The sequence below is a fragment of the Herpailurus yagouaroundi genome, unplaced genomic scaffold, assembly GCF_014898765.1.
Source record: "Herpailurus yagouaroundi ecotype Mexico unplaced genomic scaffold, PumYag 29, whole genome shotgun sequence".
NCBI lineage: Eukaryota > Metazoa > Chordata > Mammalia > Carnivora > Felidae > Herpailurus > Herpailurus yagouaroundi.
In genome coordinates, this window is record NW_024412377.1 from 73,543,449 (window position 1) to 73,567,282 (window position 23,834).

General features: G+C 33.8%; 1 long non-coding RNA gene across 1 annotated transcript; it reads left to right on the forward strand.

The window, feature by feature from the left end:
* The first annotated feature begins 383 nt into the window (after nucleotides 1–383).
* LOC121041262 (uncharacterized) lies at nucleotides 384–21,552 on the forward strand. Its single transcript, XR_005795640.1, has 3 exons — nucleotides 384–581; nucleotides 9,132–9,231; nucleotides 21,515–21,552. It is a non-coding gene; the product is annotated as an uncharacterized LOC121041262 (long non-coding RNA).
* Nucleotides 21,553–23,834: the final 2,282 nt, after the last annotated feature.

Here is a 23,834-nt window from a genome sequence, read left to right on the forward strand (position 1 = left end):
CTTTGAGAACCAAATTTATTTGGCTCCACCGGAAATCAGAACTGAAGCATAAACTTAGGTGCTATTATTTTATTAGGAAGTATAATACCAGGAAGTCAGAAATAAGAAAGAGTGAATGAAGGGGAGAGTCAATAAGAGGGTATGGTACTAAGTTACTACCACTGGAAACCAAGTGCAAATGATTGTGTGTTCTCAGGAGACTTTTCTGAAAGGCTACAGAATTCTTGGTCCCAAAGCGTCCATGGTAAGTCAGAGGAGGATGGAAGAGAAAGCGTTCATCCACCAACCATCCTGATCTAAACAGGAGAATGTTCGCCCCCACAGGGTGTTAACTCCATAGGACTTACATTTTTAATTCTTTTTTTTTCTCTCCACAAGCACAGACTCTAACCAGGTCCTGAGAAGTCAGGACCTTCTGGGACAGAAGAAAGCTTTGGGACAAGACTCAGTGGAAGAGCAACATCCTGGCACCCAGAGAAGAAGAGGCTCTGTTGTGCCTGCCTCAAGTTAGGAGAAGCCCATGCATAGTTGGTCCTTACAGTGGTCACTAATGCAGAAACAGTGGCCCAAATTGGAGACAGGTGAGGCCAAGAGAAACCGAAGTGCCGTGTCAAAAGTGTTTGAAACATGGGGCGCCTGGGTGGCGCAGTCGGTTAAGCGTCCGACTTCAGCCAGGTCACGATCTCGTGGTCCGTGAGTTCGAGCCCCGCGTCAGGCTCTGGGCTGATGGCTCAGAGCCTGGAGCCTGTTTCCGATTCTGTGTCTCCCTCTCTCTCTGCCCCTCCCCCGTTCACGCTCTGTCTCTCTCTGTCCAAAAAAAAAAAAAAAACCTTGAAAAAAAAATTAAAAAAAAAAAAAGTGTTTGAAACAAAAGCAGACTTCCTTATTCACACTTGAATTTAAATTTGCAATATAGGGTTGGTTCATTAATCTTTACTGTACATCTGTACAAAAGTGTAGTGCTAGCCAGATGTGTAACAATTTCTGAGTGAACCTTAAAGTCAAGTATGTACATTTTACTTTATTTTTTATGGTGCTAATGTTTATTTAACTATCAAAGATAATGGTCTACCTTGAAGAATAGTTGTATACTTGACTAATAAGATACTTCTGAGCTATTTGACATTTTAAGATTAAAGGAACATTTAATTTCATAATAGATTTCATAATACGCCTAATGTTATAGACCATTTGAAATTAAAAATTTTGAATTTTTTTTTCTGTAGTAGAAAAATTAATTTACTTCTAGTCATGCCAACTAATCATTCATATACATTTCAGAAATGGCAAAGCCATATCATTGACTTTATGATAATTAATATTTCTATTTTATTTTGACTTCTTCCAGAACTTTTTTTTAAAATTTCTCCATAATGATTATATATAGCTTCATTCATTTTGGTATGCATATATTTTATATACTTATTATTTGTATTTTATATAATATTTATATTTAAGTTTGGGATCCTAACTCAGCTTCCTTCCTCTTCTTCATAGAATTTGGAACTTAAAATATATAGAGGGCAAATGAAACACAAGTAAAGAATTGTATGAGAATTGCATGATAGTCTTCTAGTATTTTAAATCAAATTTTTCGGCTGGAGTCACTTTTTCTAAGATCTTAGTGAGGACCAATTTTTTTTTTCTCTTAAAAAGAATATCTCTAGCCATAAGGACTTCTGCTAAATAATTTCAAAGCTCAGGAGGTCAAGACAAAACACACTATTAAAGCAAAACACTATTTGCTAAACTACTTTTAATGCAAAGAAATTGTAAAAATTCAAATGGAACTTAAACTTGCTAAATATCATATTAGTAAATAATTCAGATTATTTAAAAGTCTTCAAATTGGGAAAAAAAAGGATGACAAATGTGGGTCAAATCTCTATAAGACAGAACAAATAAATGGCTTTCTGGATGTTAACTGAAATTTCTAGTTCATTTATATATTTGGAGAATCTTCAAGTGAAACCATGACTGCATGTACATGTATTTGAATAACCTACTTATGTAAGAAAACTACAAAAATAAGCTGATTTAACTCTAAAAAATACTAAATCTAATAATTTGTCTACATCAAATTTCAAATACTATTTTATTGTATTTTTTTAATGTTTATGAGAGAGAGGAAGTGTGCAAGCAGGGGTGGGGCAGAGAGAGAGGAGAGAGAGAATCCAAGCAGGCTTCATGCTGTCAGCACAGAGCATGATTTGGGGCTTGACCTCACCAACGATGAGATAATGACCTGTTAAAATCAAGAGCTGGACACTTTACCGCCTGAGCCACCCACGTGCCCTAATTTTAGATTATTTTAGGTTACTTCAACCCAAGATGTCAACACTTTATGTAAGAATTTTTCAAGCCGCACGTCATTTGATAACCTTAAAAATATTCAATATCAATAAAATGTAATAATTCTTAAAAACTGATAGAATTGTCAGGACGCCTGGGTGGCTCATTCGATTAAGTTGTTAAGCATCTGACTTATTTCCACTAAGGTCATGAGATCACACTTTGTGAGTTTGAGACCTATGTCAGGCTGTGCACTGCTCTGCTTAGGATTCTGTCTCCCTCTCTCTCTCTGCCCCCCGACCCCTGCCCCACCACTCTCATGTACATGGGCGTGTGGGTGTGTGGTCTTTCTTGCTCTCAAAACTAAATAAATAGACATCTTTAAAAACTGATAAAATTGTATTTATTGTTGCTTTAGATTTTATACAATTTCCCCTCACTTGAGATGTTTTAATGCACTTTCCAAACATTTCTTGAAGTATCTTGTTGACTAAATGTTATATGAAATAGACTGATGCTGTATGAAGATACTTAGAACAAAATGGCAATCTGTACATTTTATAGAGTAAAAGACTCCAAAGTAAACTCTTCAATGAAAACAGTGATTAAAGAAAATGATATTATTTATTTGATCCTAACTCTCCAATTTGGTTAAAGTTTTATTTAAAAAAAATTTAATGTTTATTTCTGAAAGAGAGAGAAAGAGAGAGAGAAAGAGAACAAGCAGGAGAGGGGCAGAGAGAGAGGGAGACACAGAATCCAAAGAAAACTCCAGAATCTGAGCAGTCAGCATTAAAGCCCAACGCAGGGTCCAAACCCATGCACTGTGAGATCATGACCTGAGCCAAGGTCTGATGCTTTATGCAGCTGAGCTACCCACGTGCCCCTAAAGTTTTATTTTAAACTGAAGATTTCAAATTGTCTTTGTTGAATGAAAACAAATCCAAGCAGATGTATGCTGCTGTATTAGCAAGTTGACTAATGCTTAAGTTTCAGCTTGCTAAAGGAATACAAAATAATCATTGATATAACCCAAATGAATCACACTATTGGCTTAATCGGGCAGTATGGCTATTTAGAACTGGGGTGAAGTAGATACTTTAGATTGAGTATTATCTGATATTTGAGAAAACCATCTTTTCTAAACACAACCCTATTGTACTGACAGTAATAATACAAATTCTGATGACAAATTATCTAAATTTGAGAATGCTATTTAAAGGCTACAGGCTTATTTGTTTTCATAAAACAAATATAAACAAATGAAATGTCTTTCTGGATCTGTTGAAAGTCAAATTGAAATCATTCAAAATATGTTAAGCAATCTGAATTATAACTCATTTTATAAAGCTTATAGTGCTTAGGGGAAAAAATGTACCTGAATTCACAGCTAACATGAGATTTGCAATACAAAATAAGTTAACAAGGAAGCCAATGACATAAGCCCTAGGGTAATGGTACTTGCTGGAACAAAAAATACTATATAATAATTCCAGAGAAGGACTCTGCAACTACTCAGAAATTATATTTCTTTGAAAATGATAACTTACAGTAATCCTGTCATTTCCCACAAATATTTTTCATCAGATTTGGCACATTTCACCTGTCGTGACATGTATGAAAAACAAAGATGTTCATCGTTTCAATAATTTACTGCTCTTCAGTTTGAATAAAAAGAGCTTGAGAATTTTCTACTAGGTCTGTGATTTCTCACACCTAAAATATAACCGTTGGGCATTTATTTTTAATTATCATCTCTTCCACAATTACATTTTTCATTAGTGAGAAATTAATCCTATCAAATCAGTATTAGAATAATGATATTTAATACTTTTCTAGAAATCAGGATTTTTGAATTTGTTTTCAAAATATGATGCCCTCCTTAAATATGTGTTTATATTTGCATGAGTATTATGATAAACCATTTTGCACTGGGTATATTGCTAAGAAGTATGTTTGATTAAAGATGTTATTGAGTACTCAAAGGTACAGGTATAGACTACTAAATGATGCATACAAATATAAAACTGTATAATCACCCTATAGCATAACCTTACCACTTCCTCAACAACAGATGAAAACATTAATAATTATTTCATCCTTTTTTCTCACTAATTGCTCATTGACCTTACTTAGCAGTTTTAAGAGTAATACATTAATATATTTTTTAATTCCTATGAAAATGTTTATTTATTTATTTTTGAGAGACAAAGAGCATGTGCACGAGCAGGGGAGTTGCAGAAAGAGAGGGAGACAGCGAATCCAAAGCGGGCTCCATGCTGATAGCGTGTATCATTGGAGCCCAATGATACTCGTGAACTGTGAGTTCTCACCAAGCCACCCAGGTGCCTCAATATATTAGCTTTTCTAAATTTACTTATCTTATTGCTGGAGTTTGTACCTCTTAATTCATTGCACCTATTTCACCCATCCCCACAGCCAATATATTATCAATCTTAATAATATTTATTTGTATCTTAGAATATATTTTGGTTGTAAACACCATTTTTATTTGTGCCTATGACCAAATTCATTCTTTCATCAACATCCTGCATAACAGTGGTAAACTATGATATAATAAATATATAACATTTATTAGCTCATTTAAATAAAACATTTAATAATTTTGTGTGGCATTTATTCTGCTTAAGAATTTATATTAAAGTTCTGATTTCATATAAACTTAAATTAAGCATTGTTAAGCTGTATTATCATTAAGAGGTTTGTTACCAATACTTTGATAAAAATATTTGTAAGCATAACTGTTTAGTTGCCTGTTATGCAGTGGTCAATAGCACAATGAGCCCAACTGAAAGTGACAATTAAGACTTTAATCCTTGGGGTGCTAGGGTGGCTCAGGAAGTTAAGTGTAAGACTCTTGATTTCAGCTCAGGTTATGATCTCAAGGTTTGTGGGTTCAAACCCTGGATGGGGTTCTCCACTGACAGTGGAGAGCCTATTTGGGATTCTCTCTCTCCCTCTCTCTCTGCCCCTCTCTGAATTGTGTGTGCACATGCAATCTTTCTCTCCCTCTGTCTCTCTTTCAAAATAAATCAACTTATGAAAAAGACTTAATTTACAGTGACACAAGCAAGAGGCAAACGAAAAAAACTGCCAGTTTCCCAGTGATCAGGTAACATGCAGTTCAGTTGGGGGAAAAATGTCTCAGTAAAGGCCCCCCCAAGAAGAGGTCCCTGCAAAGACTCAGCCAGTTATGCCTAAAGAGAGTGATGGGATGGAAATTCAAGTAAGTCGGGCTAGCCTAGGCTTACTAAGTCTTTGGCTGCAGTTCCATCCGGAAAATCACATACACTGACTGTACACCAGTGAGGTAATGGCCACCTCCCTTCATGAGGCCTGCGTTGTATTGCCGGTAGCTCAGCCTGAAAGGTTGCATATAAGATTTTGGAATAGAAATGGGCTTATTTAATGGCTTTAAATGACAAACCATGATCCAGTTTACCCATAACATGGACAATTAAAAGCTAAAGTAACAAAGTTTTATGCTAATATTAAGCTGTATTCTTTGATGGCAATTTATAATCTATCTAAAATTTCTGGCTTAGAAGGAACATTGTTTATTATTGTTATTATTATTACCATTTCTATGGTTTAGAAAAATCTCACCTTATAAGTAGCAAATTCATGAGGAAAAAACAGAAACTCACTTCCCTGCTTTTTTTTGCAGTTATCATGTAAGCAAATGACTGATACTCTTCCAGTTTCGATTCATATTTTACTGAAAGGAAAAAGAAAACGCCACTTTTGTCTTCTGTCATTATGGACAGTTACATACATGAGAAAATTATCCCTTTAAAAGTAAATAAATTGTTGGATAAAAAATAATAAAAACATAAATTTAAAACGAATTAACTGGACAAGAAAATAAGAAAACCTCAAAAGTCAAAAGTCAATTAATAATTGAAAATTTAAGAGGTAGGTTGGTATTGAGATGCCTGGATGGCTCAGTTGGTTAAGCGTGCAATTCTTGATTTTGACTCAGGTCATGATCTCAGGACTTGTGAGATCTCTCAGTGCGGAATCTGCTTGGGATTCTGGGTCTCCCACTCTCTCTGCCCCTCCCCCCCCCCCCGTGGCGGGGCGGGGGGGGGGGGGGGGTCGGGGGGGCTCTCTCTCTCTTTCAAAATAAATGAACATTAAAAAATGAAAAGAAATAGGCCTCTATTGCTATATACTTCTCCTGTAGGACCTTTTTTGCTGCATCCCGAAGGTTCTGGACTGTTGTGTTTTCGTTTTCATTTGTTTCCATGTATTTTTATATCTTCTTTGATTTTCTGGTTGGCCCATTCATTGTTTAGTAATATTTTGGATTTTTTTTTGTTTTTTAAATGTACTTATTTATTTTGAGAGAGAGAGCAAGAAAGAGTAGAGGAGCAGCAGAGAGAGGAAGAGACAGAATCCCAATCAGGCTCCATACTGTCAGCAAGGAGTCTGACATAGGGCTTGAACTCCTGAACCATGAGATCATGACCTGAGCCAAGATCAAGAGTCAGATGCTTCAATGACTAAGCACCCCAGGTGCCCCATGTTGCATGTTGTTTAACCTCCATGTATTTTTTTTTTGGTCTTCCCACATATTTTGTTGTTGGTTTCTAACTTCGTAGCATTGTGATGAGAAAAGTTGCATGGTATGATTTCAGTCTTTCTGCATTTGTTGAGGCTTGTTTTGTGACCTTATATATGATCTGTTCTGGAGAATGTTCCATGTGCATTTGAAAAGTATGTATTCTGCTGTTTTAGGATGGAATGTTCTGAATATATCTGTTAAGTCCATCTGGTCCAGTATGTCACTCAAAGCCATTGTTTCCTTATTGATTTTCAGTTTAGATGACCTGTCCATTGATGTAAGTGGGGTGTTAAAACCCCCTACTATTATTGTACTATTATCAATTAGTTCCTTTATATTTGTTATTAATTGTTTTATATATTTGAGTGCTTTCATGTTGGGTGTATAAATATTTACAATTGTTATATCTTCTTATTGGATTATCCCCTTTATGATTATATAATGCCCTCTTTGCCCCTTTTTACAGTCTTTATTTTAAAGTCTAGTTTGTCCGATATAAGTATTGCTATTCTGGCTTTCTTTGGCATTAATTTGTGTGATAAATGTTTCTCCACCCCTCACTTTCAATCTGCAGGTATCTTTCAGTCTAAAATGGCTTTCTTGTAGGTAGCATATAGATGAGTCTTTTTTTTTTATACATTCTTATATCCTACCCTATGTCTTTTGATTGGAGTGTTTAGTCCATTTAATTTCAAAGAAACCCTCTTTTTGCTTTTTTTTTGTTTCAATTTTTTTTTAGTTAGTTAATATATGAGGGTCAAAGGAACCCTCTTACACTATTGGTAGGAGTGCAAACTGGTGCAAACATTCAGGAAAACATTATGAACTTTCCTCAGAACGTTAAAAATAGAATTACCATGCAATCCAGCAATGGCACTACTATGTATTTACCCCAAGAATACAAAATACTAATTCAAAGATGTATGTACATACCGATGTTTATAGCAGCATTATTTACAATAGCCAAATTATGGAAAAAGCCCAAGTGTCCATCGACTAATGAATGGATAAAGAAGTGTTTTGTGTATATGTGGGTGTGTATATGTACGTATATATATATACGTATATATGTATATATGTATTATATATGTATATATACGTACATATACATATGTGTATGTGTGTACATATATGCATATATGTACATGTATGTATATGTGTACATATATGTATATGTATATATATATAATGGAATATTAACTGAGCAATCAAAAAGAATGAAATCTTGCCATTTGCAACAATGTGGATTGAGTTAGAGAGTATTATGCTAAGTGAAATAAGTCAAAGAAAGACAAATACCAAATGATTTCATTCATATGTGGAATTTAAGAAACAAACCAATGAGCAAAGAGCAAGAAAACCAAAAGAGGTAAACCAAGAAACAGACTCTTAACTATAGAGAACAAACTGATGGTTATCAGAGGGGAGGGGGATGAGGGGATGGGTGAAATAGGTGATGGGGATTAAGGAGTGCACTTGTGATGAGCACTAGGTGTTGTATGAAAATGTTGCATCACTGTATTATACCCCTAAAACTAACATTACACTGTATATTAATTATTAATTTAAATAAAAAGTTTTACAAAAGAGAAAGAAAAGTTAAGATAGAAAAAGAGAGAGTGAGAAGAAGGAATGAGGGAGGAAGGGAGAAAGAAAGGAAAGAACAAAGAAAGAAAGAAAAGAAAGATTCATACCAGTTTTAGCTCTTTGGATAACCACCGAAGTCAAATAAACACTAGTTTCTCTCTCTCTGCCTCTCTCTCTGTCTCTCTGTCTCTCTCTTTTCCTCTATTTTGTTCATTTTATTAATTACTTAGGCATATGTTAAGTGTTCACAACTTAATGATTTGTATAGGGTGCTCTGATTTTCCACTGTATCATTATCAAATGTCTTTCATTTTAATAATTCTTCTAGACTTAAAGTCTACTCTGTGTGATATTAATATATCTACACTAACTCTTCTTTGTTTGGTGGTAGCCTAATGGACAATATCATTTAAAATTGTATTGGCAAATATCAAATAGCTTGGAATAAGTCTATCATAAAAATAAGACCTCCGCATGAAAACTAAAAAAAAAAAGCATCGTACAGGGAAATTAAAAAAAAAAAAAAAACACAACTTAATAAATGGATGAGTCTATCATGTTCATGAATAATCAGACTCCATATTATAAAGATGACAATTCTCTTCACTTTAATATGTTACATATACTATATAATTTCAACATAACCTTTCTTTTTATTTTGCAGTAATTGTTTATCAAATCATAAACCACATAGCCATGAAAAGACTCCAGAAGAGTCAAGAGAATCTTTAAGAAGAAAGCTGGAGGACTTACACCATCATACAGTAAGACATATTATAAAAATACAGTAAATTCTAATGTGGCATTTACTTTATTTATTCATAAGAAACTATATTAATATTCCATAAGTAAGAACACGTAAATTAGATTGGCACAAAACAGTAAAGAAATTCAATGACTTACTCTTTTACAAAAAAGTTTGTGCATAATATTCTTAGCAATTGAGAAAATATTTAGTTTGATGGTATGCTTTAACTATTTTAAATATTGGTCTCGGGACAGTTGCATAAAACTACATGTATTTTGTTTCATCAGATATTCTCCTTAGAAAATAAAATAATCATTAATCAAATACTGTAAAATAAATTAGTAACATAATAAATATATATAGTGAACAAATAATATACTGTAAACAAGGAATATGCATCAGGGAGTATAATGATTCTTCAGTTTAGAAACTTAATATAGTTCATCAGTTAAGGTGATTAACAGAAAATAGCATGAAGCATCAGTATACGTTCTAGAAAGCATTGTTAAAATTCCATAGCCAATTATGTTAGAAAAAAGAACTTCAACAATATTAAAATATAAATATAGTTTCTCAACCTCGTAAATAAGTACATGTTAGAAACCTAGATTTCAAAAGGACCCATGGAATTAGGTGTACATAATCTGTGTTTCACAGTCTTAATTGCGTATTCCTTTCTCAAAAGAGGGTGTTCTACATGTGCTGGACTAGAAGAATCAGTAAGAGATATGAGTTTAGCACATCACATTCTCTGCCAACATTATCCTTATAATTGCCCAGTTATTTTATTTATTCTTTTACTAATTTATTCTCATTAGTTCAATGAATACTTATTGAGAACCTACTTTTTGCAATATATTGCATTAAGTATGGGTGCAGATAAAAGACAAATAAGATATAGAACTTGCTTTCTAATATCTTTTAAATTATATTACCTATATATTTGTGTTTCATAAGTACATATTTATATGTGTTATACCTATTTATATGCATTTTCATCAGTATTATCCAATAATTTTGATACTTGTACATATGTGTTTATTGGTAGATAGGGGGCAATGGAAATAATTTAACTGAATTGACATACAAAACTAAAATAAGTTAAAATGTCCCATCCAAAGTCATAAAGGTAAAAGTTTATCTTTAAAAAGTTTACTGAATAATTATCCTCATATGTTTGTAACTAATGAAATTTATTAAGTGGATATATGAAAACATGTTGTAAAACACACTGTGTCAACTTGTTTTGATAATTTTTATTTGAAGCAAACACTTGTCTTCTAAAGTTGACTAAAATAATTCAATGTTTTCTCATTAAGACAATAAAGATAATATATATGTTAAATTTAATGGTACTTTTAGAATGTACAAAGTACAAAATTTCCTGGGATGTATGGTTATAATTATTATTTTATCAATCCGTCCCTTTGGGTGAATATTTTAAGTTAATTTTGACCAAATTAAATGCCAGAAACAATATATTATATTTCATATGTTACTACCTACTAAAATCATAATGCTGATTTATTGCTGTGATCTTCTATTTAAAGCATGAACAAGAACTATTAAACTCTCATTCCAGAAGGGAAATTTTTATTATTAACAGATGCATTCTAACTGGGGAGTCTCATGCAGCTATGAAATATGAGTCTTACTTCAAGATGCATTTATTCATTACATGTGTATAGGGACCAAGAGGTAGTTCAGCTCTGGGCCCAGGCTGTATCTTGGCTCCTGTTGTCATCAGCTCCCTAAGTGATTCTGCTCCCCTTGTCCCCAGAGACCTGCCCATTGTTATATTTCTTCCTGTGTAAACAGTATTTTGCCAGTACAGATGAGTACTCTCTCCTCCTTCCTACTTTGCTCTAATAAAATACCCATTTTTCACAAGCAGGAGGACATTCATTTTTCCCACATCATTTTTCAAGTACCAAATCATGGCATTTCAAATTTTAAGTAAACAAAAAGTCCAATTTTTCATAGTGACAGCAACTGCATTGATGTATGAACCTGAAACACCAAATGACTTATTCCTGATGATATTTGAAGAAGCCCCTTGTATTTCTAAAACATGTCAAAATGATTTGTTTTGGCATCACAGTACAGCCTTGTTTATGTAAGCTCTTAATAGCCTATGTTTGATTATCCGGGGTATAGGTCCTTGTTATAAATTAGATTCCATCTGCTAAACTACCCTCATTATAGGTTCGAAGGACAGATAATGCCACATACTCCTTACTTAAATAAATCTCAGAAGCTTGCAGTCTGCCTAATTGACTTACTAAAATCTTGGAAGCAGTAGAAACAATGATAAACATGAAGCTTCTCTTTTTTTTTTTTTTTCACCTTTGGAGTGAGCTGCAGTACAAGTGTCTAGGCAATCTCCAAAATGGACAGAACCTGTTTTCTTGTCTGGATATCTCAAGAGAGAAAAATAAATGTCACAGCAATTGCCTTTTTGTTTTGTTCTAGTCACAGAACCATAGGGATGTGTTTTAAGAAGAAAGTACTTGTAGCCGTCAACATAATGCTATGCCCATCCCTGCACTGCCCTGTGTGAGTGGACAGTGATAAATGAAAAGGGCTGTAAAAAAGCAAGTGTTCACTTCAGATCTGAGGTTTCTACCTTTCAGGAGTGATTTGCTTGGCCCCCATGGCTTAAAGGGTGCCAAAAAGTACTCATTACTGTTTTTTTCCCATGACTCTGGTGGAGTATAATGATATAGTTCAGTGATTAGAAGGCTAAGATCTAGAATAAGAATGCAAAATTGTGAAATTCTCATTTAGATTTTGTTTTTTTTTTATACTTGTGAGACTTGGGGGAGGGGCAGCTCGGGCCCTAATTTAATGTGTGTGTTGATATAATTGACATACAATAACTGCACATATTTAAAGCATACAATTTCTCATGCTTTGATATATTTAGATACCAGGGAATCTATCACAAGCAATATAATAAACATATTCATCACCCCTAAAGGTTTCCTGATGCTGCTTTGTAATTCTTCCACCCGCCCCTCTCTGCTACTCTCCTGTTCTCATAGGCAACTACTGATCTGCTTTCTGTTAGTACAGATTAGTTTTTATGTTCTGAAATTTTGTATAAATGGAGTTATGCAAAAAGCAAAAGATATACAAAAGAGACAAATGCATATATTTGGGGGGGCTCTAATTTTACTAAACATAATTATTTCAAGAATTATTCATGCTGTTTTGTTTATTCTTTGTTCCTTACATTGCTGAATAGGATTCCATTCTGTGCTTATGCCAAGTTTTGTTTCTGTGTTCCCCTGTTGATAAACATTTGGGTTGTTTCAAGTTTTTAGCTATACTACTAATAAAGCTAGTATGAACATTCCTATACAAACCTTTCTAACAACAAACTTTTCGGTTGTTGTCAATATTAGTTACATATCTAGGATTAGAGTGGCTAGGTTATATGGTAGGTGTCGGCTTAACTTTTTTAGAAGCTGCTAAATTGTTTTCCAAAGTAATTATAATGTTTTACATACCCATTAGGAAAGTCTGAGAGTTCCAGTTTCTCCACACCCTTGCCAACACTTTTATTGTGAGCTATTTAATTGTAATCATACTAATGTGTAATGGAATTCCCAAGGAAATCTTCATTTCCTTAGGATTTTGGTGAAGTGTCTGTTCTAAATTTTGCCCTTAACATTGTGTTTCAAAGAATTTTAATATTTTTATATATTGCAACTTATCATGTTTTATGTATCCAAGTTTTAGAGTCATATCTAAGAGTGTCTTGCAAAGAGAATTTTAAAATTTTTGAAAAATGTTTCACTGGAGGCAAAAGAAACGATAACAAACATGAATTATTGGAACTTATGATAAAAAAAAAGCTTCTGCACAGTGAAGGAGATAATCAACAAAACTAAAAGACAGTCTATGGAATAGGGGAAGATATTTGTAAAAGACCTATCAGATAAAGGGTTAGTATCCAAAGTGTATAAAGAGCTTATCAAACTCAGCACCCAAAAAACAAATAACCCAGTGAAGAAATGGGCAGAAGACATGAATAGACAATTTTCCAAAGTAGACATCTAGATGGCTAACAGACATGTGAAAAGATGCTCACCATCACTCATCATCAGGGAAATATGTAAGTTAAAACCATGATGAGATACCACCTCACACCTGTCAGAATGGCTAAAATTAACAACACAAGAAACAACAGGTGTTGGAGAGGATGCGGAAAAAGGGGAAACCTCTTGCACTATTGGTGGGAATGCACACTGGTGAAGCCCTCTGGAGAACAATATAAATGTTCCTCAAGAAACTAAAAATAGAACTACTCTACAACCCAGCAATTACAATATTAGGTATGTAATTACCCCAAGGATATAAAAATACAGAATCCAAGAGATACATGCACCCTGATGTTTATAGTTGAGTTATTAACAATAACCAAACTATGGAAAGAACCCAAGTATCCATCAATTGATGAGTGGATGAAGAAGATATAGTATGTATATACAATAGAATATTACTCAGCCATCAAAAAGAATGAAATCTTGTCATTTTCAACATCGTGCATGGAGCAAGAACACATTATGGTAAGCAAAATAAGTCAATCAGAGAAAGACAAATACCATATGATTTATCTTATATGTAGAATTTAAGAAACAAAACAGATGAACATATGGGAAGGGAGGAAAAAAGAAAGATGGAAACAAACCACAATTCATTTTTTGATGGATCCTGGTTTTATAATCATATGTAAGAAGGATTTGCCTAACCTGAACTTCTAGAATAATACACATATACGTTTACATTTATGTCTTTATTTTAAGAAAATTTATCTGTCATCAGCATTGATTTAGTTAATTATTTGCATATGGATATTCAATTATTTCAGTATAGTTTGTTGAAAGATTATGCATCCTGCACTGAATTACGTTAGCAACTTGGTTGAAAATCATATTCCAACCACTGTCAGTATGTGTCCTATGTGTGTGGGTTTTTTTGGGGAAGTTTACATCCAGAGACACTAATCTAATTTGACTCTTTTTATGAAATATAATACTTTACAATAAAATGTATAGAAGTAAAGCTTATATTGTAGCTTCATACTAAGTTTTAAAGTTAGTTAATATTTGCCCTCCCCATTTGTTCTTATTTTTTAAAGTTGTTTTGACTTTTCTAGGTCTTTTGCATTTCTATGTGAATTTCTATGTGAAATGCTGGAAGTATGATTGAGATTATATAGAATCTATGAATCAATTTTGGGAGAATTAATATCTTAAAGATTTGATCTTCAGACTCATAAACTGAATATATCTTTCCATTTATTTAGGTCTCTGATTCCTCAGCAATGATTTATAGTTTTCTATGAATAGGTTTTATTTATCCTTTGTCAGATGGATCCCTAAGTATTTTGACTTTTGTTGCTATTAAAAATAATATTAGGGGCGCCTGGGTGGCGCAGTCGGTTAAGCTCCGACTTCAGCCAGGTCACGATCTCACGGTCCATGAGTTCGAGCCCCGCGTCAGGCTCTGGGCTGATGGCTCAGAGCCTGGAGCCTGTTTCCGATTCTGTGTCTCCCTCTCTCTCTGCCCCTCCCCCGTTCATGCTCTGTCTCTCTCTGTCCCAAAAAAAATAAATAAACATTGAAAAAAAATTAAAAAAAAATAATATTGATTTAAATATATATATATACATATATATATATATCTGATTTTTCTTGCTAGTATATAGAAATAAAATTTTGTATTCAGAAATCTTGCTAAACTCATGTATTGGTTCTGTTAGCTTCTTGTGGAGACTCTATCAGTTTTCTACATAAATGATCATATCATCTGTGTATAATTTCACTTTTTCCTTTCCAATACACATGGCTTTCATTTATTTATTTTTTTACTTAAAAAATAATTTGTGCTGTCTTGAATTCCTAGAACAATGTTAAATAGAAGTGGTGAGAGTGGACACTCATTCCATATTCCTGATTCTAGAGAGAAAGTATTAAGTTTTCTACAATTAAGGACAATATTAGTTGTAGTTTCTTTTTAGGTATCTTTATCAGATTAACAAAATTCCCTTCTATTCCTAGTTTGCTGAGAGTTTTGAAATGATTTTTGTAGGTGTTTTAAGATGGTCTTGTTTTTATATTTTAGTCTGTTAATATGGTGAATTTATTGTTCTAATGTTAAACTAACTTTAAAATTCTGGGATAAATTACATTAGGTCATGATACTTCACCCTTGTTATATATTCTTGGATATAAGATACTAATGTTTATTTAGGATATTTGCATCTAAGTTAATAAAGGATATTGGTTTGTACTATTTTTTCTTCTGCAGTGTGTATGCCTGATTTTAATATCAGGATAATGTTGGCTGATAAAATTCTTTAATTTTCTCAAAGGGCTAGGGCAGAAATAGTATTTTTTTTCTTAAATATTTGTTAACAGTTACCAGTGAATCTGTTGGAACCTTGGATTCCTTTAGTAGGATGGTTTCTAACTACACATTTAATTATTTTAAATTAAATAATGTTATTCAGGTTATGTATGTATTATTGAGTGAACTTTGGTAATTTATAGGTTATTTATGAAATGGCATTTGACCATTTCATCTAAGTTGTCCAATTTACTAGCATCAAGTTGCTTATAATATTCTCTTATTATTCTTTTAATATTCATATTGGTATAGAGATTTCAACACTCCATTCCTAGTTTTGTCAATATTTGTTTTCTCACTTTTTCCTGATGAGTCTGATTAGAGTAAGGATTGGCAAATGTTTTTCTATATAAAATCAGATAGTAAATATATTAGGCTGAGGCCCACATCAAATCTGTTATATTTCTCTTTTTTTCCTTTTCTTTCTTCTTTTTTTTCTCATGGTAAAAAGTGCCTAACAAAAAATCTGCCCTTTTAGGGGCTTCTGGGTGGCTCATTAGGTTGAGCCTGCAATTTCAGCTCAGGTTGTGATCTCATGGCTCGTGAGTTAAAGCCCTATATCAGGCTGTCTGCTGTCAGGGTGGAGCCCTCTTCAGATCCTCTATCCCCCTCTCCCTCTGCACCTTCCCCATTCATGCTCACTCTCTCTCAAAAACAAATAATTTTTTTTTTTAAAGTCCTCCTTTTAGGGGCACCTGGGTGGCTCAGTCAGTTAAATGTCAGACTTTGGCTCAGGTCATGGTCTCACAGTTAGTGAGTTCGAGCCCCACGTCAGGCTGTGCTGTTGGTTCAGAGCCTGGAGCCTGTTTCAGATTCTGTGTCTCCTTCTCTCTCCACCCCTCCCCTGCTTATGTCCTGTCCCTCAAAAAATGAATAAATGTTAAAATATTTTTTTAATAATAAAATAAAAAAATTAAAAATAAATAAAAAAGAAGTCTCCCTTTTAAATACCTTTTAAGTATATAATACAGTATTATTAATATGTGCACATTTTTATGCAGCAGATATCTAGTACTTTTTTCATCTTTCATGACTAAAACTCTAGATTGATTGAATGGAAGCTGTCTCTTTCCCCTCCTCTCAGCCCCTGGAAACCACCATTTTATTTTCTGCTTCTATAAGTTTGACTAAGTTAGCTATTTCATATATGTGGAATCATGCAGTGTTAGTCTTTCTGTGATGGTTTATTTCACTTAGCATAATGTTCTCATGACTCATCCATGTTGTAGTTCATAGCAGGAACTGATTAACAAAGAAAACAAAAACTCAGCTAAAATCGGGCACAGGACTTGAATAGAGATTTCAGCAAAGAAGACATACAAATGCCGAACAAGTGTAAGAAGAGAAGCTTAACATCACTAATTATCAGAGAAATGCAAATCAAAATCACGATACCACTTTACTCCTGTTAAGATGGCCATTATCAGAAAAATAGAAAATAACAGATGCTGTCCAGGGTATGGAGAAATTGAAACACTTATGCACTATTGGTAGGAATATAAAATGGTGTAGCCATTAATGGAAAACAGAATGGAGCTTCTTTGGGAAATTAAAAATTAAATTACCATGTGATCTAGCAATCCCTCATCTGAGTATCATTCAAAAGAATTAAAAACAAGATCTTGAAGAGATTCGAGCAGTCCCATGTTCATCGTAGTATTGTCCACAATAGCCAAGAGGTGGACACAACCTAAATGTCCATCAATGGATAAATGGATAAATTTTGGTACATACATACAAAGCAATATTATTCAACCTTAAAAAGAAATAATCCTTGTTTTTGTTTTCTAACAACCATAAATTTTTTTTTCATAGTACACATTTCATTCAAAAATGGGCTGAGGGCAAAATTTGGCCGCTAGCCAATATTTGTCAATTTGTGGACTAAAGTTTTATTAATTTGTTGATTAATTTGTTGATTTCTCCTTATTTTTCTCTCTTTTATAGTCCATTGATTATTGATTCTGTTCTTTCATGTTTTCCTTTTTCAGTTATTTTCAATTTAATTTTTGTTACTTTTCTAGTTCTTATTGTAGCAGCTGAATTTATTTTTAATAAAAATATTATTGGTATAATATTCTTCCTAAGCACTACTCTAGTGGCACTCCAAGTATTTGATATACTGTGAAATACAATCTACCTTTGTAAGTGTTCCATGCACACTTGAAAGAATAATTTATTCTGCTGTTTTGTGCAGTGTTTTAAAATGTGTATTAGATTAAGTGTTGCTCAAATTTTCTATATCCTTACTGACTTTCTGGCTACTTGTTCTATCAGTTGGTGAGATCGGGTTTTGCATTGTTTAGGTACAATTACAGATTTCTCTATTCTTGCAATTCTATCAGTTTTTGTTTCATGTATTTTGAAACCCTGTTATTATGTGCATAATTATTTAAAATTGTGCATTCTATTGATGAGTTGATTCCTTTGTCATTATGACATGACCTTCTTTATTCCTTATAATGTCCATTACTCTAAAATGTACTCTGTATAGTATTTATTTTGTATTTATGTTTATGTATTAATATAACCTTCCAAGCTTTCCTTTGTCTCGTGTTGTTTATCATTTCCATCCTTTTCCTTAAACTTGTGTATTTTCATTTTAAAATAGATTTCTTATAAGTAGCATATAGCTGAGTCTTGCTTTTTTATCTAATCTGACACACCTTGACTTTTTATTGGACTGTTTTGACCATTTAATTTTATTTTGTAATTAATCTAGGCGGTCTTAAATCTACCATCTAGTTATTGGTTTTTTATTTATCCCCTCTGTTTTGTTCCCCTCTTTTCCTACCTTCTTGTATATTGAGCATGGTTTTCTTCTTTTTATGACATACTAACTATATAACTTTTTTTTTAAATTTTAGTGGTTACTTTAGGGCTTATATTATATTTTCTAAACATCACTGTTTAACTTTCAAGTGATGTATACCACTTCATATAAAGTGTATAAATCTTAAAATAAACTCTAATTTCTCCACTAGCTGTCTTTCAAGTATTACTCTTATATATTTTACTTACATGTTGTAAACACTTACAATACAATGTTATTTTTATTTAAATAGTTGTATGTTTAAAAGATTTATGTGATTTAAAAAAAATTTTTTTTAATTTATTTTCAAGACAGAGAGAGACAGAGCGTGAGCAGGGAAGGAGCAGAGAGAGAGGGAGACACAGCCGAAGCAGGCTCCAGGCTCTGAGCTGTCAGCACAGAGCCTGATGTAGGGCTCATACCCACAAACCGTGAGATTATGACCTGAGCTGAAGTCAGACACTCAACCGACTGAGCCACCCAGGCACCCCTGATGTGATTTTTTTTAAAAGTCACATATTTACAATATGTTTTTTTTTTAATTATTCTGGTATTCTTCATCACTCTGTGTATACTCAAATTTCCATCTTGTATTATTTTCCTTCTACCTAAGGGGCTCCCTTTAAATTTTCTTATAAGGAAGATCTACTTAAAATGAGTACTTTCAGGCAGGTCTAGTACTCCCAAGGTCATTTTCTTTGAGGAAATTTTAGATGGTATTGTGTTTTAAACTAAAGTATCCATATGATTCTCATTAGTATGCATTAATACAATTTATTTTCTATGAAGCTCTTATATCCTGTGACCTTGCTTAGCTCACATATTAATTCTTGGAATATATAAATATAAATATAAATACATAAATAAATTCTGGGGATTTTCTATATACACAATTGCAGATTATGTCATCTTTATTTCCCTGCCTGAATGCCTTTTATTTCTTCTTCTTGCCTTATTGTTCAGGTTAGAAATTCCAATAGACTTGTTGAAAAGAGTGGTAAGAAAGAATATCTTTGCCTTGTTTCCAACCTTAAGAGAAAACATTAGACTTTCACCATTAAATATGATATTAACTGTAGAGTTTTTTTGGAGATATTCTTTATTAGATTAAAGAGGTTCTCTATTCCTACTGTGCTGAGATTTTTTTTTCATAAATGGTTATTGGATTTTGTAAAATGATTTTTATGTGTTAATTTATCATACTATTATGTCAATTGATCAGTTTCTTTTTAACCTCTTGCTATTGTGGATTATACTGATATTTTAGATTGCTGAATGCTGAACCAGTCTTTCATACATTGAGTAAATTCTACTTATCCTTGTTGTAAAATTAATTATTTTTATATATTCTTGGATTTGACTTGGTAAATTTCTGTTGAGGATTTTCGTATATGCATTCATAATAGAATATGCCTAGAGGGTTTTTTGTCTTCTATTTTTTTCCCCTTCTGTCGTTGTCTGACTTTCTTCTTTTCTTTGAGAAATATTTAATATTGGTTTAGAATTCTGTGTTCATAGTTTTTGTTTTATTTTGTTGTTGTTTGTCTGTTTTCAGTAGTTTGAACATGTTGCTCAACAATCTTTTTGTTTGCATTATTTCTAATGAAAAATGTGCTGTCATCATTTTGTTTGTTACTGTGTATGCAACTTTTCCCTCCCTTTGGATACTTCTAACGTTATGTCCTTATTTCTGATTGTGAGCAATTTGAATGTGGTATGCTTTGGTTTAGTGTTTTTGTGCTTCTTTGGTTGGGTTCATTGACCTTTTAAAATCTGAGGCTTATTTTTGTTAGCAAATTTGGGAAATTTCAACTGTTATTCTTCCAGTATTTTTCTTTCTCACCTCTTTGTATTCTCCTTTGGGAACTCCAATTACAAGCCTATTATACTGTTCACTGATGCTCTGTTCATTGTTTAAAAATTCTTTTTTTCTCTCTTTGTTCCATACATGATAATTTACTATATTTCAAGTTTCTTTTTTCTGACATAATCTTCTATTAGTTATATTCAATGTATCCTTCATCTCAGACATTGTATTTTTCATTTCTTTTTTTGTAAGTTTATTTATTTTGAGAGACAGAGAGAGAGAGAGAGCGAGCACACATGTATGCACACAAGTCAGGGACAGAGGGAAAGAAAGAATCCAAGCAGGCTCTGTGCTGTGCCCATTGTGGGTCTCAATCTCACTAACCATGAGACCATGACCTGAGCTACAGTCAAAAGTCAGATTCTAGGGGCCCCTGGGTGGCGCAGTCGGTTAAGCGTCTGACTTCAGCCAGGTCACGATCTCGCGGTCCCTGAGTTCGAGCCCCGCGTCGGGCTCTGGGCTGATGGCTCAGAGCCTGGAGCCTGTTTCCGATTCTGTGTCTCCCTCTCTCTCTGCCCCTCCCCCGTTCATGCTCTGTCTCTCTCTGTCCCAAAAATAAATAAAAAACGTTGAAAAAATTAAAAAAAAAAAAAGTCAGATTCTAAACCGACTGAGCCACCCAGGCTCCCCTGTACTTTTTATTTCTGAATGTTCAGTTTAGATCTTTTTATATCTTGCTTATCTCTACTTACCTGTGTAAACATGTTTAATACAGTTACGGTAGATTTTTACGTCTATATTTCCTAATTGTTATATTTGTGCTAGTTCTGAATCCACTACAATTGATTGATTTTCCTCCTCATCATGGGTCATTCTTTTTTTCTGCTTTTTCGCATGCCCCGTAATATTTTATTGACTGTGAAGCATTATGAATTTTACCTCTCTGGGCCCTGGATATCTTTGTATTCCTGTAAAAAGCCTTGAGATTTCTTAAGGGACACAGTTAAATTATTAGAAACAGTGATACTCTTGGATGTGGATGTTAAGATTTGGTTAGTGGAGTCAAAGCAGCAATTATTCTCTCTACTTATGCAAAATGCTTCTGAGTAATATTCTTTGAATTATGAGTATTCTGTTCTGACTGGAAAAGATCAGGTATAATTCCCTCTAATCCATCTGATGGTCTTTCCCCAGCCTTAGTTTCTTCATACATAAGCACTGATCAGTGCTTTTTGTTTCAACGTTTATTTATTTTGGGGACAGAGAGAGACAGAGCATGAACGGGGAAGGGGCAGAGAGAGGGAGACACAGAATGGGAAGCAGGCTCCAGGCTCTGAGCCATCAGCCCAGAGCCCGACGCGGGGCTCGAACTCACGGACCGCGAGATTGTGACCTGGCTGAAGTCGGACGCTTAACCGACTGCGCCACCCAGGCGCCCCTGATCAGTGCTTTTTGGACACCTTTTACAGATCTTTAATGTTAGTTATCTCTATGTGCAGCTATATTCTTTCTGGTTCTGTCCTTCATACTAGTTGTCTCAGTCTCCCTGGACTCAGCTTTTTCTCGGTCTTTCTCTTTCTGGAATTCTGTGCTCTGCCTGGCCTCCCCTCCCTGCATTGCATTTGGTGTAGTCAATCAAAGCCAGAATCTGGTGCAGTTTTAGTGGCCACACCCTTTGCTTTCCATCTTTCAGAGATCACAATCTTTTCCTGAAGCCCAGTGTCCTGAAAACCATCACTTCATATATTTTGTCTGTTTTCTGGTTGTTGCAGAGAGAAGACCAATCTAGTCCTTGTTGTTCCATTTATTGTAGCAGAAGTACTTCTTCACTTCTTTAATACCTGTGTGACTTTGTGCAAGTCATATTCCCTCTCTCAGTATAATAATAGTTTCTGCTTCACCACTATTAATGCAATAGTGCAAGCAAGAATATTATATATTAAATCTGTATTACAGAGGGCATAGAATAAGATATAGGCTCCATACTTGATTTAACATTTAATTGTATCAGGAATTTATAAAAAGTGTTATTGTTTCTTTGTACATAATACTAATAGAGCAAAAGTCAGAATTAAGAACTTCTTAATTAATTTATTTATTTTTGAGAGAGAGCGAGAACATGCAAGCAGTGGGGAGGACAGAGAGAAAGGGAGAGAGAGAATCCCAAGCAGGCTCTGCCCTGTCAGCACAGAGCCTGACACAGGGCTTGAACTCATGAATTGTGAGATCGTGATGTGAGCTGAAATCAAGAGTCAGACCCTTAACCAACTGACTCACCCAGGTGCTCCCAGGATTAAGAATTTTTGTGAATAATGATAATAATTTAAACATCTGATGTTCTCAAAAAAGTAGTGCATATTTTTTAAAAACTAGGCTAGTAGGCTAGTTAATTTAATAAAACAATTGGAGGGCAATAAATATATAAGCTTAAAATTAAGTTCACAGTTATTGGACAATAACGTGTTAATTTCAGGATACTTCTCCAAAGAAGTAATTAGAAATGAATAAAGATATACCTGGGTAAAAGGTATCAGGTGTTTTTATGTGTAATATAGTGCTTCTACATGTAACTAAGTGCCTAATGTAAGAGTCTATGTATATAAATTATGATTTAAACACTTTAGCTATTAAAAATAGTATTCTGGGCACCTGGGTGGCTCAGTTACTTGAGCATCTGACTTTAACTGAGGTCATGATCTTGCAGTTTATGAGTTCAAGCCCCACATCTGCTCTCTGCTGTCAACACACAGCCTGCTTCAGATCCTCTGTCTGCCTCTCTCTCTGCTCCTCCCCTGCTCATTCACTCTCTCCCTCTCTCGCTTACAAATAAATAAACATTAAAAAAATTAAAAATTTATATTCAGTGACATGGAATTTCTGCTTATGCAGAAAGTGAAAAACAAGTTACAGGTTTTAAATACAGTACAATTTGTCATCATGTGCCTTGAATTTTTTGGAAGTTATATTCAAAACTATTTTATGATTATATCTGAATGGTCAAATTATGGTTAGTTTATTTTTCCTTCATTATGTTCTCTATTTTGCAATATTTCACTAATTCATATGTACTTTCTTTCTGTAATGAGGAACTGGAAGTTAAGTTTTATGCCAATGTTTTTATTAAAAAATAGAAGAGCATCAGTGTTCTTAGGGAAAGTATTCTGACATCATATTTGATTTGATAATAAATCTCTACCCAGGGATAGATTTGCTTAAAATTCTTTTACTCTGTTAAATTTATGTTTTATCAATATAAAAACTTGCCCTAAGGGTTCTTGGGTGACTCAGTTATTTAAGCATCTGACCTCAGCTCAGGTCATAATCTCAAAGTTCATGAGTTTGAGGCCCGCATCTGGTGAGCTCTAGTCCTACTTTGGGATTCTGTCTCTCCCTGTCTCTCTGCCCATTGTGGGATTCTTTCTGTCTCTCCTGTTCTCTCTGTTCCTCACCCACTCATTCACTCTCTCTAAGAAAGAAAGAAAAGAAAGAAAGAAAGAAAGAAAGAAAGAAAGAAAGAGGAAGAGAAAGAAAGAAAGGAAAGAAAGAAAGAAAGAAAGAAAGAAAGAAAGAAAGAAAGAAAGAA